Consider the following 17,170-nt stretch of genomic DNA (forward strand, 5'->3'; position numbering starts at 1 on the left):
CTGTATTTTTCCAAAGGTCTTGTGCACGTTCCAAGGTTTGTGAATTCTGCGACTTGTTGCTTGTAGTTCTAATGTCGCAACTTCTTTGACCTTTAAAGTCCAAAAAATTAAAAAAACCAGCTTATTAGTTAGCTTTTTTCGGATGGTTCAGGTTCTGTTCGAGTTCATTTTGCTGTCGGCCCAGTCCAGTTGACTTACAAGTATGGTTATCCACCTTCTGTTAGACTGTCGATTGCCCAAAATCTTATTTTGGTTCCGGTGAACGATTCGCACGCCTGCCAACTGTTTGCACGGAAGTGTGCCTTCGCCACGCGCCAAAACTCCCCTATTTTCCTTGAAAATTTGGTACCAGTCGTGGTACCATCAGGGATGAACCTTCCAATCAAATCATCCCGGTTCTGCTTTCAGCCAGGAGGAACTGTGATGATTTTCAAAATCTCTGCAATCACGATTGATTAAAAAGTTGATGGATTTCTTCGAGTGACCGCATGCTGGTCAATACAGACAATCGGTAGCAAAAAGGTAGCCAAATCACAAGTTCTATTCTTTCTCAAAATAATTCCTAATCGAATCGCCATATATCACTGCAATGATGAGATGATTCCCACTGATTACGTTCGTAGTGTTGAATAAAACGCACAATTCTTTAGGTTTGGCTACACGCAGCGACGGAAAGGTAGCTTTGCAGGTTCGCTAAACGAACCCCTCTAGATTGAGACGAATTCCAATAAAAGAAACTCGATTTGACTCCAATTGTGCCCACTCGGAGCGATTCTTTTATTTTTTATTATTAAAAGACCCACCGCGTTTTCACTTTGAAATTGAAATGAAATTCGTACAGGAACTAAGCGTGTTTGGTCTGACGAGGGTAAAATTGAAAGTTACAATTTTGCCTGAGAGTGTCTGAAGATTTTTTAGTGTTGAGGGAATTTGGCATGGTTAAAGTCGGATAATTTTCAGTTCAGCATGTGGAAAATCAGATCTGTGGAGTTTACAAGCGAAGTGTCAACATAATTGCTGAAAAAATCGCTCTCATTCAAAGGAAAATCCAGATCAAAACGTTCTCGTCGACTGTAAAGCATCTAAGCCAGCACAATCAGGAAGTAACTCTATTCAAAAACACTTCGCAACTTGAATCCTCTGGAGGCAAAAAGCCATTTTTTCCCAATTAACTCATGTGGACAGATGCAACCAACCGGCGAGCTTTTAGATTGGCAAAAAGCATCAATTTTCACACTTGCCTTTAAAGAAAAGACGGCAAATTTGCGCCCAGCCGCAAAGAAAACGTAAAGGGTGGCTTTTTCACCGCTGGTGACCACAAATGATAATACATCCCCTGGTAGGTGATGGCATTGGATATATGGCTGATATTAAAGGAATTAGTTTTATTCCAACGGGTGGTTTTTTTTAGAAGGACCACCCTTTGTGTTTTCAGCAATCTAAACATTACGATAAATTTATACAGGATGGACAAAGGAAGCCAAGAATAATGGGAATTATCGATATTTGAAGTTGAGGCATCCCTCAGAGTCCTATTGAGTCAAAAAATGTCCTTTATTGAATTGTATTTCATTGAAACACGCAAGATACTTTGTACATTTGACGGTTTGTTTTTAGTTGAAATATTCAGCTAAGTTTCTCGTAAAAATTGGGTTAAACTGAACATCGGTTCACCCTCTATGCATCCTATCATTACTGAATAGACTGGTGGATCGATCGGCGTCATTGACAAAATAGATCAATTTCCTTCGATTAAAAAAATTAATTACCCGAAATTTAAGAGAAGCGACCCCATCGGCTCAACCCATTGTGTTTAACCTATTGACTTAATCGTTTTCTATTCTTCAAACTTCCTACCGCACAGGACGGTGCATTGAAAACGATTTTCAGCGATTATTTTAACAAAAAAGTGCTTTTCACACTTTGGGGATGTTTAGATTCCCATTATGTCCGTGCGAGAGCGGACGCTTCGGTTGGAAATTTGCAATGATTTGCAGATATTCTGACGTGCGCTGGAGGATTGATTTCTTCATTGTAAAAAGTTCAATCAGGAAAAAGTCAACAAGGCCATAATTCGACAGTTTCAGCTCGTTTTTGTCTGTTTTTTTACGAAATTTTGATAAAAGAGTGCGGAAAGAAAACTTTACTAAAGTCGAAACACTCTTTGATTTTTTTGAGAACCTTTCGAACTTATTTGTGAGTGTTTAGTTCACATACAAGCCTTTATTAAAACAGTCCCTCACTTGGAACGAAGAAAAGCAGGCACGTACAACTTCTTCAGGGAAAAGCTGAATAGTTGTACTTCAACGGCACCAAACTTCACTTATAATCCAAGTACTGCTTGGGCGCTGCAAAGGTGCTGTTAATTTCCATTCACCTGTGAACCTCCACTGTGAACGAGAACAAGTATCCGCTTATACGTTTTACGCAAGAAAGCTGCTAAAATTGGGCTTGATATGGACAGCATTTAATACGAATCGAGAGAATTTCAAGTTTTTGAGAACCTTCCGAACATGAGCCTGCAAATCCGCCGTTAATTTCCCTCCATCCCTCCATTCAAATAACTCTCCACTCTGAACAAGAACAAGTCCCAACTTGCAACTTTAACCGGGCAGAGCTGGATAATTGGGCTTCACCTGAACAACATTTCCCTTAAAGCGAAACACTTGCTGATTGGTTAAAAACTGTCTAATTTGAGACTGCAAACCTTGAGTTAACTCGACCTACAAACCTCGATTCAAATAAAACTCACCTCTGAACGGGATGAAGGAGCCGCTTAAAATTTTTACATAGCAAATCTTCACAATTGAGCCTCAAAAGCAAGCATTTGCTAATTTTTGAGAATTTCCGGAATGTGATCCTGCAAACGAGCCATAGAACCAAAAAAATCCTTAATTTTTCAATCAGCTGGGTTTACTTCTGTTCTATGTTTTATTGGCTTTATCAGACACAATGGCAGTAAAAAGTAAATAAGCAATTTCGTTAAGTCAGTGGTTTCTTGCTTCTTGAATTGTAAATGAAGAAATTTTGCAAGCTCATCGTGAAGAACTTGAAACACTGCAACAAAACGCAGAAAATTGCCGGAAAATGGTTGAAAACACCAAAATGCTACAAAACCTGGGTGTAAGCTCTATGGTTGATTCCATGGACTCGGGTGATGGAATTCCATTTGAGAGGCATCGAAATGTTCGCTAGGAGAATGTGGAAGATTTTCTTATTTGATTGGGTCCATTCGTACCACTTGAAGTCCTTTAGAAGCATCTCCAGCTCTTCCGTCTGCAGCAAGCATGCGAAAAACACCAATAGAACGAAGAAAGTGAATAAAACTTGCCATGTCCTCGGTTGATTGTCCCTGAGCGCACACCACTGCATAAGCCACTAAAATCACCGTTATTATCCATGTTGATGTAGCGCGGGAGAACTCATGCTGTAAAGTTTGCTTGAATGGTTGATTGGAGCCAGAAAATGTTTAATGGTTTTACCGTGTATGCAAAGAGAGCAATTAGAGGACTTCCAAGGATCATTCCATTGGAGAAGAACGTTATCAATATCGGGTACATTGTTCCATACAAAAATGTGTCAAACCTACAAGTTTTTGATCAGCCAAAAATTGCATAGACGCCCAATTTTTACCTCAGAACAGCTTGATGTTTCTGGGCGATTTTTTTGAGGCACATTTTCACAAAATCTGGGTCCAGATTCATTTTTTTCAGCCTATCCGACAGCGCCCGTATTTCACCATTTAAACCTATCAGTTGAACTTGCAGGAAAATGTAGCAATACTGAGTGAAAATAGCCGAGTTGATTAAAACGAAAGTCAAAACTATGTAAAGGCCTTTGCTACACCATAGTAAGTACGAGTAAAGTAATGTGTGGTCACCTAGAAAGCCGTTTTGAACAATCGGGGTTGTCTGAATGTGACCGAAAGTCTGGACTCACTTGCATAGAGTGCAGCAACAATATATTTTTCATAAACAGGCTCGAAGTCTTGACGAAATAGTTGAAAAATTGCGATTCCAGAAATTGTGATATACGTACTGAAGTATTCAGCTTTTTTGCATTTTTCTTTGATCATTTCTCTGCTTCTAGGGCTTAATACGCTGGTGTCCCAAGGTAACATTGAGTTTATATAAACGCCCATTTTTTGGTAACTACTGAACGAGAGTAAAGTGCCCAGATGTTGGATGATTATCTGAAAACAATTCGCTGTTGTTGATGAATTTAAGTGCTAAGGAAACGCTTACGAATGACAACGGAAGGCATATTGGGCCATAAAGACTCCAGTTTTGTCGACTAAAGTGTGTGAAGCAATAAATCAACTGTATTAAACCAATTAGGATCATTGCTATCAAGTACAAAGTGGAGATGAATCTGATTACTGTAATGTTGCACAGGCGAAGCATCATTGATGAAATCGGGAAAAGCTGATCTGAAAGCAGTTGGAGATTGACTCAATTTATAATGTTGTTTAGTCTAGTTACCCAAAACAAAATTACCAAAATATTTTGGTATTTTGTGTGCAAACCCTCACTTACTCTCGATTTGAATGCCCTTCTTTTTGGCCATTGCTGAGTCGTATGTTGAGGTGAATTGGAAACAGTAAGTGCAGAAAATATTCTGTTCCTTTGCCGCTCTGTAATAGATATTTAATACGTTGTGTAGTTAAGCGCTAATGTCTTTTTGATATCGGGAATATTTTAAAATCATCTATTCAAAGTGGGTGAAAAACCATTCAGGCACAGGATTGATTTCATTTTAAAGATCTCACTGTTACTGTATAGGTTTTTGCGCAAAATACAACTATTCCCTGAAAAGGTTTTTTGAAAGTGAGCAGATAGTTGTATTTATTTAAAACGATTTTTAATTTACCGAAAGCGAGGGAAAATAAAATCTATTGTTAGAATCGAGTCGAAAATTGAATTTTATGAATCCGCGGTAAAACGTGGATTTTTGCAAACTAATCAGTCTCTTAAAATACCTCGAATTCTAGATAATTTTCATCAGAAAGGAGCGAGGAATGATCCAAAAATTCTGAAAACGCCATCCGCATTTTCCATCTAAATTACCTTAGTTCTAGCAATGAAGCAACAAACTGATTCATAATTGAAATTTTTATTTTCCTCTGATGCTCAAAAGGGTTCCTCAATAAGGATTACATGCTAATCCAGCTGTTGTGAGCAAATTAGTTAAAATAGCAGCAATTTGGCTTGGTCTGGCAAATATACGGAAGCTCGGCGTTGCACACGTAATTATTCCATCTCCAAGTACCGTTCGCTAGCCGAAACAATTCGACGCATTTTTCAGTATTTGGGTTGTCTGGCTGACCAGGAGGAAAATTTTTGTAGCTCAGGGCCGAACCGGTAGTGAACCAAGCAAATGCAGATCCCAAAGATGATCCAGCTGTCCAGAATCCATGTCCAACTGAAACAGTTTATGAGAAAGGTGCACCTTGCTAGATTTTCTATCGTTTACTTCCATTGGTGTTATTTCCCAGGGCCAATTCAATCGCATTTTCCTCAGTTTGAGAGTAAATGCTTACGAGTTCTAAGCCACGCCGTTCGCAGGCCTCAAATGCTTCAAACCAGTTTAGATGTTGCAATATGACTGTGTAACTCAGTGTGTTTGGGCAACAGCAACTTCCAACTATTGTCGAAAATTGAGAGTATTGGCAAATCGAAAAAACTTCTATTTTTATCGATACTACATTTTCTAGATTGACTTACTATCAACAGCAGCTGTTGTCACTGAAAAAGCTGCGGCACACAATACTAGAAAACCCAACATGTTCACGAGTTTCCTGAACTGCAATGGGCGCCTGTTTCTAAATACTCAGGGTTTTATATGAAAACTGAGGACGCCGAAAATTTGCATCTCTATTAATAGTGAGGGTGCAATTCGTTGAATGTTTGTGAAATGCTTTAAGTGGTTCAATTAGTATGCGGCGATTTAAAACGCGAGCAAGGTAAAGGAAATTTAAATGATGTTGACGTTGAACTGCAAAAACAACAATTAAAAGCGTATTGTTTTTTAGACGAGTCGGATTAATTGAAGTTCATTAATTGTGTAACCAAGATTGATTCTACTTGATCGTGAAACACCTTGTATCAACATTCATGTCTGCATCGCTGTCTGAGAACGTTAAGAGAGAAAAGAGCCTCGCATAGGAATCAATCTAAAACCTTTAAATTCAATAATACATTTCCAATACATTTTGTAGTTAAGCGCTAATCCCTTTCTGATACTGACGAGAATATTTTGAACTAATTATTGATTGAAGCGGTCGAAATTTTATTAACCTGCTTCATCTAAAACACTTGGTGCTTTGCATCCTTGTCTTTGCAATTCTTCGCAAAGTGCGCGCTATTTAAATCGCTGCATACTGATTTAAACACTTTTTCCAGTAAAAATTTCACAAATATTCCACGAATTGCACCCGCACTATTTATGGAGATGCAAATTTTTGGCGTTCTCACTTCTCATATAAAACCCTGAGTATTTAAAAACAGGATTGCAGTTTAAAAAAACTCGTGAATATGTTGGGATTTCTCGTATTTTGTGCCGCAGCTTTTACAGTGACACCAGCTGTTGCTGAGAGTAAGTCAATCCAGAAAATGTAGTATGAAAAAAGTAGAACAATTTTTCTTTATTACTACGATAGTTGGAAGTTGCTGTTGCCCAAACTCACTGAAATACACCGTCATATCAGAACATCTAACGTGGTTTCAAGCATTTGAGGCCTGCGAACGACGTGGATTAGAACTCGCAAGCATTCACTCTCAAAGTGAGGAAGATGCGATTGAACTGGTGCTGGGAAATAGCAACAATAGAGGTTTTTCTTACAAAATCAAGCAAAATGCAACCTTTCCCTATGAATTGTTTTAGTTGGAAATGGATTCTGGGTATCTGCAACATCCTTAGGATCTTCATTTGTATGGTTCACTAGCGGTTCGGAGCTGATCTACAAAAATTTCGCTGGTGGTCAACCAGACAACCCAAAAACTGAAAAATGTCTCGAATTGTTTAGGCTAACGAACGGTACCTGGAAATGGAATTCTTTCCGCTGCGGTGTCGAGCTTTCGTATATTTGCCAGACCAAGCCAAATTGCTGCTATTTTAACTAATTTGCTCAGATCAGTTGTATTATTATGTAGTCCTGATTAGGGAATACTTTTAAGCATCGGAGTAAAATAAAAATTTTAAGTATCAATCAGTTGTTTGCTTCTTTATTAGTATTAGATCAATTTAAATGGAAAATGCGGTAGGAATTTTCAGAATTTTGTTGCATTCATCGTTGCCTTCTGATGAAAATTATGCAGAATGCGTGGTAGGTATTTTAAGAGACTTTGACTACTTTGCAAAAATCGACTTTTTGTGCTACACAGTCTAATTGAAACAAATAATTACTATTTTGAACTAGATTAAGCAGCCACTTACAAATTCTGCAGACCAGAGTTGTTCATTCTTCTTCAGGCGGTATCATTTAATCCAAATTTTCCTTAAATCCCAAAAATATCCGATTTTTAAGAACTTTGGTATTGCAAATCCGCGGCAAATTCCACTTAAGTATAAAGTTCCTTTGAAATTATCATCCACTTTAAGTTAAAAATGCCGGCTGCTTGCGACTTCAACGAAGCCAAGCTGTGTAATTGAGCTTCACAGAGACCAAACTTCAAAGGCTTGCTAATTTGTGAGAAGCTCCTGAACTGGAGCCTGCAAACCTATCGGTAATTGCTAAAACCAATTCGTCAATAAAAATGCCGATTATTTCGGATCTGAAGATTTTTAACACATTTTTAAGGAGCTGGTTACATTCTTCTCTTCGTTCTGATGAAAACGGTGTAAAATTCGAGGCTATTTGAGAGACTAGGATTCATTGACAAAAATCGACTTCTTGCTCTTTGAAATTTTCGATCACAAATACAAATTTTACAAATGTATTTTTTGCTCTTGTCGCATCGCCTCTATCGTCCCAGTATACATATAGAAAGGATTTGGGGTTATAATGAGGCATAAATCGACGGTTAAAAATCGTGATCGATCAAAAATCACTCAGAATGAACATAAAATGTCAAATATTTCGGATCTGAGGATTCTTGCGTTTTTTTTTTTGGAGCAAATTGATGTAAAATTCGGGGCGTTATTTTACTTGGATTTTCTGGCAAAAATCATCCTCCTACCTTTATGAAATTTTCGATTAAAAATCAAAATTTTACATTCAAGTTTTTTGCGTTTGTTGGATTGTTTCTGTCTTTAGAAACTCTCCGATCTACTTATAAAATTGTTTGAGGCCTAAACTAAAGAAAAAATCGGCGGTTGAAAATCATGATCCACAAAAATCACTCAGAACGGACATAAAATGTCGAATATTTCGGATCTGAAGATTCAAGCCAATTTTTTTAGGAGCTGGATGCATTTTCCACTTTTTTCTCATGAAATTGATGTAAAATTCGAGGCGTTTTGAGAGACTTGGATTTTTTACCAAAAATCTCCTCTTACCCTTATGAAAATTTGGTTTAAAAATTAAAATTTTACAATCGAGTTTTTTGCGCTCGTTGGATTGTTTCCGTCTTTAGAAGCTCTGCAATCTACATATGAAATTGTTTCGAGTCACTCAGAATGGACATAAAATGTCGAATATTTCGGATCTGAAGATTCAAGCCATTTTTTTTAGGAGCTGGATGCATTTTCCATTTTTTCCTCATGAAATGATGTAAAATTCGAGGCGTTTTGAGAGACTTGAATTTTTTAGCAAAAATCATTCTCTTACCCTTATGAAAATTTCAATTACATACAGATTTTCGATACATACAGAAATCGATTCTGAGTCAATCAAAACGACTCAGAATATCGAATATTTCGGTTCTAAAAGTTCTTGCGCATTTTTAAGGAGCTGTTTGCATTTCTCGCTTCCTTCTGATGCGAGAAATCATGTAAAATTCGCTGCATTTTGAAAGACTTGGGTTTTTTTTGGCAGAAATAGACCTCTTTAAGGGTGTACCTTATAAAAACCAAAATTTCACCAGAGTTAAAACTCTGCTTTCGAAAAAGAGATTTTTAAAAATTTTATTTCAGCAACTTTGGTTTAGCAACAACTGACTCCTATATCTTAGCTTACATATTTATATGACATAATTTGCAGCATCGGCATGCAGGTGTGCGTGGTGCCGCGTGCAATGAAATGCGCTTAGTAGTAGTTATTCGAGAATATTACTCCAGCGTGTTTTTTGTTCTGATTGGATTGTTTACAATTCTCATGTGAAGATTCTAGCGTATTTGTTCAGAAGCTGGTTACATTCCTCGCTTCCTTCTGATCCAAAAATGATGTCCTCTGACGATTGAAAACAGAAATGCTTCAAATCCGGATCATAATTTTCCACTACTGCTTCAAACCCAGGGCAGGCCATCTTCAATCATCATACCTCTAATTACGGTTGTCATCGGCAATAATCCAAAACAAACTCAACTTCTTTCTTCCAAAGCCGACTTTGGGTTGGCGGCCCGCAGTTTCATTGTTTCCGGGCGGAAGCAAATGACAGTCGGAACCAAACGACAATCACTGACCACTGGCCGACTTTGATTCAACAAAGCTGAAGGCGCCATGCGATTATGTCGTCGGCAATATTTTATGAATGGAAATTGTGTTATTAGGGCGTAGTTGTTTAGGGCTAATTATTTAATTGTGACCACCATTCGGGCGGTCTTTTTGTTGCTTCGTGATGCTTGTCCTTTAAGGGGTGCTCGATCAGTCGAAAATTTTCGAAAAAATTGCTTGTTGGTGGTTTTTTGATCAGATCTAGTGCAAGGAAGTGCAAATGAATGCATATGATCGAATGTGTTAAGTTGAACTTGTTTTGTGCAATAATGTGTGCTTTCCTAGACTCTTAGTAAAACTTCTCAGAAAAGTGGCCAGTTTTGTTTCATTTGCACTCGGAACTGTGCAGTGATAACCACAATACCCAAAAAATTGTCACTTAGTGGGAGTGGAAAATAAATTAATAAAATAATAGAAAACAGAAGTGGAATATTAATCCAAAAACCTGACAGACTAACAAATCAGTGATGCTTGTCCGCATACCAGCGAAATAAATTCTGCAAAATAATTAACTGCCAAACTAAGCGATAAACGCAAGGTTGAAGCAATGGGAATAACAGACATTTTCTTGATTAGGGAAAAACGGGAAATTCCGCAAATGGTTTTGCTGCTTTTAATGGGCTCAACGCGTTTCGGGCAATGTTTCCATTAAAAAAAAACATGGATAAGCGATATTCATAGCACTACTTAGCATAGTGGTGATTGATGTCCGGAACGTAAACAAGATATAATTTTTAAGGCAAATGCAAATGCATCGCAAGGCTTACGATCTGCATAGATATCCAAATGCTTCCTGTGTATATCTACTTTCTGCAATTTTTCACATTTTTTCTTCTTTTAAAGCCAACAATTTGCGACATCAAAGAGTACGTGTGATGAGAAGATGGTGAAGACGAAATTTTAAGGGGTTTTGATAAAAAAAAATCAAAACAATATCTGTAAATTGAGGAAATAAGAGCCAAGTCTTGGCAGGCTTGGATTCCAATAAGGAAAAAATGTTTTTTTCCTAGTTAACAAATATTTTTCCTAACTTTGACCAACTGAACTCCTGCATTCTACATACAGAGTGTCCTATTTGATCGTGTGTTCTGATTTGATGCCGCCCTCAAAAATCCTGAACCCTCTCATGTTATTATTCACCCTGCATGGAAGCAACGGATCATCGATAGACACTTAACAGCCGTTATCTTCCATTTAACCGCTGACAACTTAATTAGCAAAATAATGAACGGTCTATGAAAAAACTATCTGCATTTTTTAGCGAACAGTTTTCCTTCCCTTTAATTACAGCCCTAATTTTCCCTAAAATGTGATAGAGTACCTTTCCAAGGGGGTGGACAACTAGAAACACCCAATTTCTGCAAAGGGGTTGCTCTTTCGACTGTCGAACTGAGAGAAAAATTCAAGTGTTTTATAGTTGAGCAAAAATAATGTTGAATCATTTACTAGGGGGTTTTAATAGGCGGGATTTCAACCCATATTAAGGCAAGGGTAGTAATTAAGAGGATCAATCAGACGTTGAGGTGGACAAGAGGAAATGCTGTTGCGGTTTTAATTAGTTTTAATTGAAATTGAGGAAATTTCAATGGAATTTCACATTTTCGAATCAATTTTTTAAGTTGATTTTTTTAAATGTGGATTGAGGAGTTAAAACTGGCAAAAATTACACCAAAGCTCAATGCAGAGTGATTTCTTTGTTGGCGCCTTTATATTAGCCCTCAACATTCAATTTTCAGTATAAATAGCAAACACTTTTTCCGTCATTTTGAGTTCAAATGGTTCTATTCAACAAAGTTGCGAGTTTGCGACCAAATGGTAGCGCCGAAACAGCTTCATTATACCGAAAAAGGAAGTGAGTGGTTGCAAAAAAAATTATTACCGTCTTAGCTGACTTTTTAAAGACTTAAAGGATTAAATTATAGGCCAACGAAATTTATGGGAAATTGGAGACCCATATTGCACGTCGACTGACCAAATAACCGTTCTTGGGCGTGCGAAAGAGTTCGCTTCTTTTGCTTTTATGGTGCTAAAATTGATGCCTGAGATTGGGGCTTATCGCGATGTTTGTACTATAATTTGCATAGAAAGCCATTAGTGGTTGATTGTTTACTCAAAATGGGGCAAAGTGGAAAATTTACATTGAAAACTCATCAATCAACAAGCAAGAATACAACGGGAATTTTTGTTTGAAACATTCGGGAAATGATCGATTTTTTGAAATTCCAGTTCTTATAAATGTGGATGTTCTGCAGCCCAGATACCAGATATGATTATTATGGCATTGTTTTTTCAATTTTTGCATACTATTTTGGACTGGAAAAGTTGCTGGATTTTAGTTTAAAGAAACATTTCTATTCCTAATTTCGCTTCTCTGTATATTGTCTCCCAAAATTCTTAAAAACATTTTTTAGATACTTTTCCTCATCAATTTTGACGCTAAACAATGTCTGAATTAAACACATTAACTTGGTCCACCGGAATCGTTGAGGATGGTTGGTTTTCGAAACGTTTTACTTTCATTTTATTCCCATTGATTATTTGGCTTTTCTAAGAGATATCTAGTGGAAAAATGCAAAAAAATTGAAAAACTTGAAGATTTCTGATAACGATTTAGCTTCACATCTAAAAAACTTTAATAGATCGCGTATTATTCAGTATAAGGAAAAAGTGACTACCAACTTTTTTGTGTACGTGTACGCAGAATTTTTGCGTTGTTTTTTGCTTTTGGAATTTTCAGGTTTTTTGCAGTGCTTTGCATTTGYCATTTTTTCGAAAATTATTAAAATTGGGGGTTTGGAAGTGTTAAAAACTAGATATATCTTGATAGATCGGACATTTTATGAGAAACGAAGTTTTTCGATATAAAACTTAGTCTTCGGGACAAAAAAATAAAATTTGAAAATCACAGTTTACAGTTTAAAAATATTTGCCCAAAAAATATTTTCTTCTGGAATCTTTCCCGGATAAAGAATTAAATTTATAAACAAGTGCAAAGAAGAAATAGTAGTTTCTTTTAGTTGAGTTAGTTTGGGTTAGTTCACGATAGTTTGGCTTAGTTTGGGTTTATTTGGATAAGTTTGGATTAATTTGGGTTAACTCGACTTATATTGGGTTTTTTGAGTTAGTTTCTCCTAATTTTTAGTTTGAGCTCAAAAAACCTGCATTATTTTCAGTTTAAAAAAAAATTACAGAAATATGCATATTTTTCACATTGTTTCAAAACCGATAAACCAGACGATTTGGACACATTTTTCAGCTAGAAATTGTTATGCCAATTTCCAATTTTCAAAAAAAAAAACTAAAATGCAAAAATCCAAAAAAAATCGTCCATGTTTGCGAGTGAAGCTTTTGCACCTTAAAATGTTGTTTAAAAATATTTTCAGCTTAAAACGAACTTATTACAACGTAGACAACGTTCATTTGTTTAAAAAACTTTTGTCTTTCAAGCAGCAGTGGCAAAAAGCAGAAATATTCAATATAAACCCTTATAGAGCTGAAACTTTGATCAAAACGCCACTGATAGGGACTTACAAAATGATGTTGATTACAATTTAGTGTTCCTTATCAGCGTCGTGCCCAGAGGACACAATTTTTATTTTTGTTCAGTGTCTAATTTATTGAACTTTATTAGACTGGATTTATTGGTAAATTTTTGGTAGTGTTTCTGGTTGACGAGTTCGAAAAGCCAACGAAAATATCACCTACAGAACCATCAAAGACCCGCTTAGGCGTCTGAAAAAAGCGCTCAAAAATCTTGCACAAATGCTAAAATAAAGTTCCAGATTTACTCAAAGTTCCAGATTTACACGCGGTCTTTTTWTTTAATAAAATTTACCAAAGGCTATTTGGGTAAATTTCCAATCTACGTCCGGACCCAAGTGCTTGATTTAGACATTAGGATAAAAGCAGTGAAACTAATCAAATCCAATAGATTCTTCCAAATGGTTATTGCCGTGCCAAATGGCATATCAGTGCTTTGGAAATTAGGACCAATTTGGAAAAATTTAGGCCGGACGTAATACGAAAAAGTGTCTTCCCAGGCGCCTCCTCAATCGCCCAATCGCCGTTATAGGCCGATCCGAAAAAACGAAAAACAACCGAACTTATAAAGTTACCCTATCATTACGCATGGTTAATTGGTATGCCCGGTATATTGTAAACGATTAAGGCAGCTTTAAGTAAACAATGGGCGGCCAAATTTTATGACGGCCTCTTTCGCTAATTTCAGATTTAACCCTCCCGAAATCGACCGTGATTGTTCCGATGAAATTGAGAAATTATCGATTGATTTATCGCGGGTGGATGTGAAGAATCCCATTTTTTTGCACCAACTGAATCCAAAACCCGGAACACCTTCACTGATCAGGCTTTTTCTAGCTTTAATAAATTACCCGTGATGGAGCTATAAGGAAAGTAATCACTGTCCTTTGCCACCAATAATTAAACGCTCCTCCTCAAACAGATAAAATCGCCGAAAAACGTTCACACAGGAAAGGCTGCCCTTCATTTCCATAACACCCCAAAGGCGATTTTTTCTTGTCATTTTAATTGTGGATAAACGTCGGTCTGCAACAAATAATAACTTAATGTCTAAATTTGGGGGTTGCGATAAAGCAAATAAAACGGCCTTTGATTTAATATTTTAAAGGGGTAGTTTAGATCATAATCACTTTTAAATGATATAAGGCATTTCCGTTTAATGGGCTTTTAAAGCAAATAATAGCCTGTTGTTCTATTCGAAAAGTGGAAGAGTTCTTCTTGAGAAACTTGCTCAATTTTGAACCATTTCCAAAGAAATGGGACAAATTGCATTAAAACTGAACGGTGCAGGTAAAAAGTTTTAAATGCAGGTGCGAAACCATCCCAATTTTAATCAAACCAAACAGTTTTTCCAAACAATTTCCTCAACACAGACAAGAAGCGAGGATTTAGACACGAAAATACCCAAGTACTTTGTCCACATTTATGTATGAATAATGTATGAATTATTTAGAGCTTTAAAACCGCGAAAACCCGGAACTTTTCCAGCTTCCTGGAGATTTGTTTTAATTATTTTTGGATAAGAGATTGTTTTAACAAACGGAACTGGAAACTGCAGGACAGAAAAAGTATTTTAAAATTATACCGGGTTTCCTGTAGGCACAAGATCAAAAGCGTGAAATAAATGTCTTCTTCGTAAAAAAGGAAATTAGGTAAAATCATGATTTCGAAAAAACTATCCGATGGACTTTCACGAAACTCGCTGTAAATTTGTTCATATGTAAGACTGATATTTTGATAAAGCAACGCAGTTCACCCGCTTTGGGCAAGTGAGGAATTCTTGAGTGTCTTGGCACAAAAACTTTTGATTTTTTTTAAATTTTTGTACTAATCCTTTTTTGACATTTTTGTCCTCCTTCTAAAATATTTCAGCATTCACAGTTTTAGCCGCAAAATTTCTCAAAACACCGACAGAGGATACATTTTCTGGCGGTGTTTTGGAAAACTTCAAAGAAATTTGCCGCGGCTCAGGCTCAGGTCCTGCACACACCATTACAAAGGAACAGATTCACAGCGAGTTTCCTAAAAACTCATCGAATAATTCTCCCGATATAAAAAAAATATTTCAAGAACTTTGCCCATCAATAGCAGATGAACCAGACGTTTTTTCCAAATAAAACTGAGGTCAGATCGTCATCTTTTTACCCCAAGAATGTCGCAGTACCCTTTCGATGCTCTGCTTATGGGGCACCCTGTATAACCAGGCCCTGTAGGTTGCTTATAATGATAATTCGGTAAAAAGTGGGGATTGTTTCCTTGTTGCAAAAAAATAGTTTAATCATCAGGATGCAGCAGTAAATCTGCTACTAAGACCTACTTTTCCTCGTACCATAATTACCGAAATTTCCTCGATCGAATCTCGAATTTGTCGGTGTTTTACCGAAATAATCACGCACCCAGTAATTTACTTGATTTGCCGTAATTATCGTGAAATTAAAGCGAACTTTAAGGGCCAGTGTGGGCGATAGTTAAAACTGCGCTTTCCATCAACTTCTTTTCGAATTTTGGGTTATCGTGTGCCATTGATTGACATGCGAGGCAGACACGTGCAGAATACCATTAAGACCCGAATAGACAACCGTTTATTCATCAAGGCAAGCAGTAGTTTAACGATTTTTTTTGTTTTCAAGAATCAAAGGTTSAAATATCTCAGACTTGGAGGATAGGGTGCCCAGTGTTGGACACTTTTATAGATCTAATGTACTCTCTTTAGCACAGATCCGCTTRAGGGCACAATGGAAAATCAAAAAKATTTTTTTTAGMWGGAAACAAAAGATTCAGATTAMRSGTKAAAGTGAYTGWAAYCTTGRYAAACGKTWGAAGAARCAKCTGAMAGGTTTYWMGWAMGTAWWTTRMARMAYTMTWGAWRCYTWAAAGTTTWYKMWMCAARAGMTTCATCAATTCTTCGATYAAATTGTGCTGGAGTKAAARTGACTCTTKAAACTGTGGTYTTACGTAATAATTTTCAGGGTTTTCAATCGATTTATACCGATCTAAAGCAGTGAAAGTTTCTTAAAAAAAAAACGCRTACATTTCTGGGCCATTTATGAACGAAATGGTATTTGTGATACTGTGGGAATTTTGAAGACGAAGCCCCATATCAGTCCGATTCAAATCCTCATCAAAAATCCATAAACTTGAATTGGATACTTTTGAAAACCACATAAAAATATACCAAAAACGTCGCCATAAATTTGAACAAATTTATTATGGGTTGGGGTTTTCACCTGCATTTCAGGCCCTTTCGGATAAAATCTATGACGATACCATTTATGGTAATTCCGCCTCCGTTGACAACTATGACAATGTGTAATTAGTAACTTTAACTTAGGTCGATGCCATAAATTTTCTTGGTGTCCGTTAGGAACACACAGGGTTGCCATAAGGAAAAAAACCACTAAAAAATACCTTGCGGTGTCTGTGGTTTATTTGCTTGGCAATCATTGAACGCCTGCTCCGTTTGGTTATATGCAAAAGTTTCCAGTAACAGTTTAACGCAGGTTGTTAATACTGGGTTTATTTAGTGAGTTTATGAAAAATCGACAACAACGAAGATTAAAGGCGCTTGAGTTGTGGGTGCGCTTCCACTACCAGGTGAACCATCATCGTCATCACCTGCCCAGGGGAGCCCCATTCGAGCAATAAATCCATTTCTAGATGAATATCTTAAAATAACCCGCGGGTATGGGAAGAAAGGCGACAGCATCCGATGTATGTAAATTTGCTGATTGTTTCCATCCAAATTTCAATTTTCAATGTGGAAGCTTTCAACAATCCCTCGTACGATCGCTGCAGAATCTTCACTTCCATTACATAATGCGGTCATCGTTCTTCACTCAGATCAGTTACAACGTATCGACACTTGTAATCTTTTATCTTGATGTCGATCGTTTTGGGCTTATGTAAATGCACGGAACGGTTTATAGAATCGCAGGTGCAATTCCCTGTTTTGCCCATTTGGCTGCATTAGTGACTAGCACTTTGAATAACTTGCTGATTCTTTAAGCGCTTGAAGGATCAAAGACCCATCAACAACAC

General features: G+C 36.9%; 1 long non-coding RNA gene across 1 annotated transcript; it reads left to right on the forward strand.

The window, feature by feature from the left end:
* Positions 1-6,492: 6,492 nt before the first annotated feature.
* LOC125505125 lies at positions 6,493-7,207 on the forward strand. Its single transcript, XR_007281938.1, has 3 exons — positions 6,493-6,594; positions 6,659-6,829; positions 6,883-7,207. It is a non-coding gene; the product is annotated as an uncharacterized LOC125505125 (long non-coding RNA).
* The last annotated feature ends 9,963 nt before the right edge of the window (positions 7,208-17,170 follow it).

Source organism: Dendroctonus ponderosae, unplaced genomic scaffold (genome assembly GCF_020466585.1).
Source record: "Dendroctonus ponderosae isolate FM_Combo_2020 unplaced genomic scaffold, Dpon_F_20191213v2 Dpon_F_20191213_7, whole genome shotgun sequence".
NCBI classification, from domain to species: Eukaryota; Metazoa; Arthropoda; class Insecta; order Coleoptera; family Curculionidae; genus Dendroctonus; species Dendroctonus ponderosae.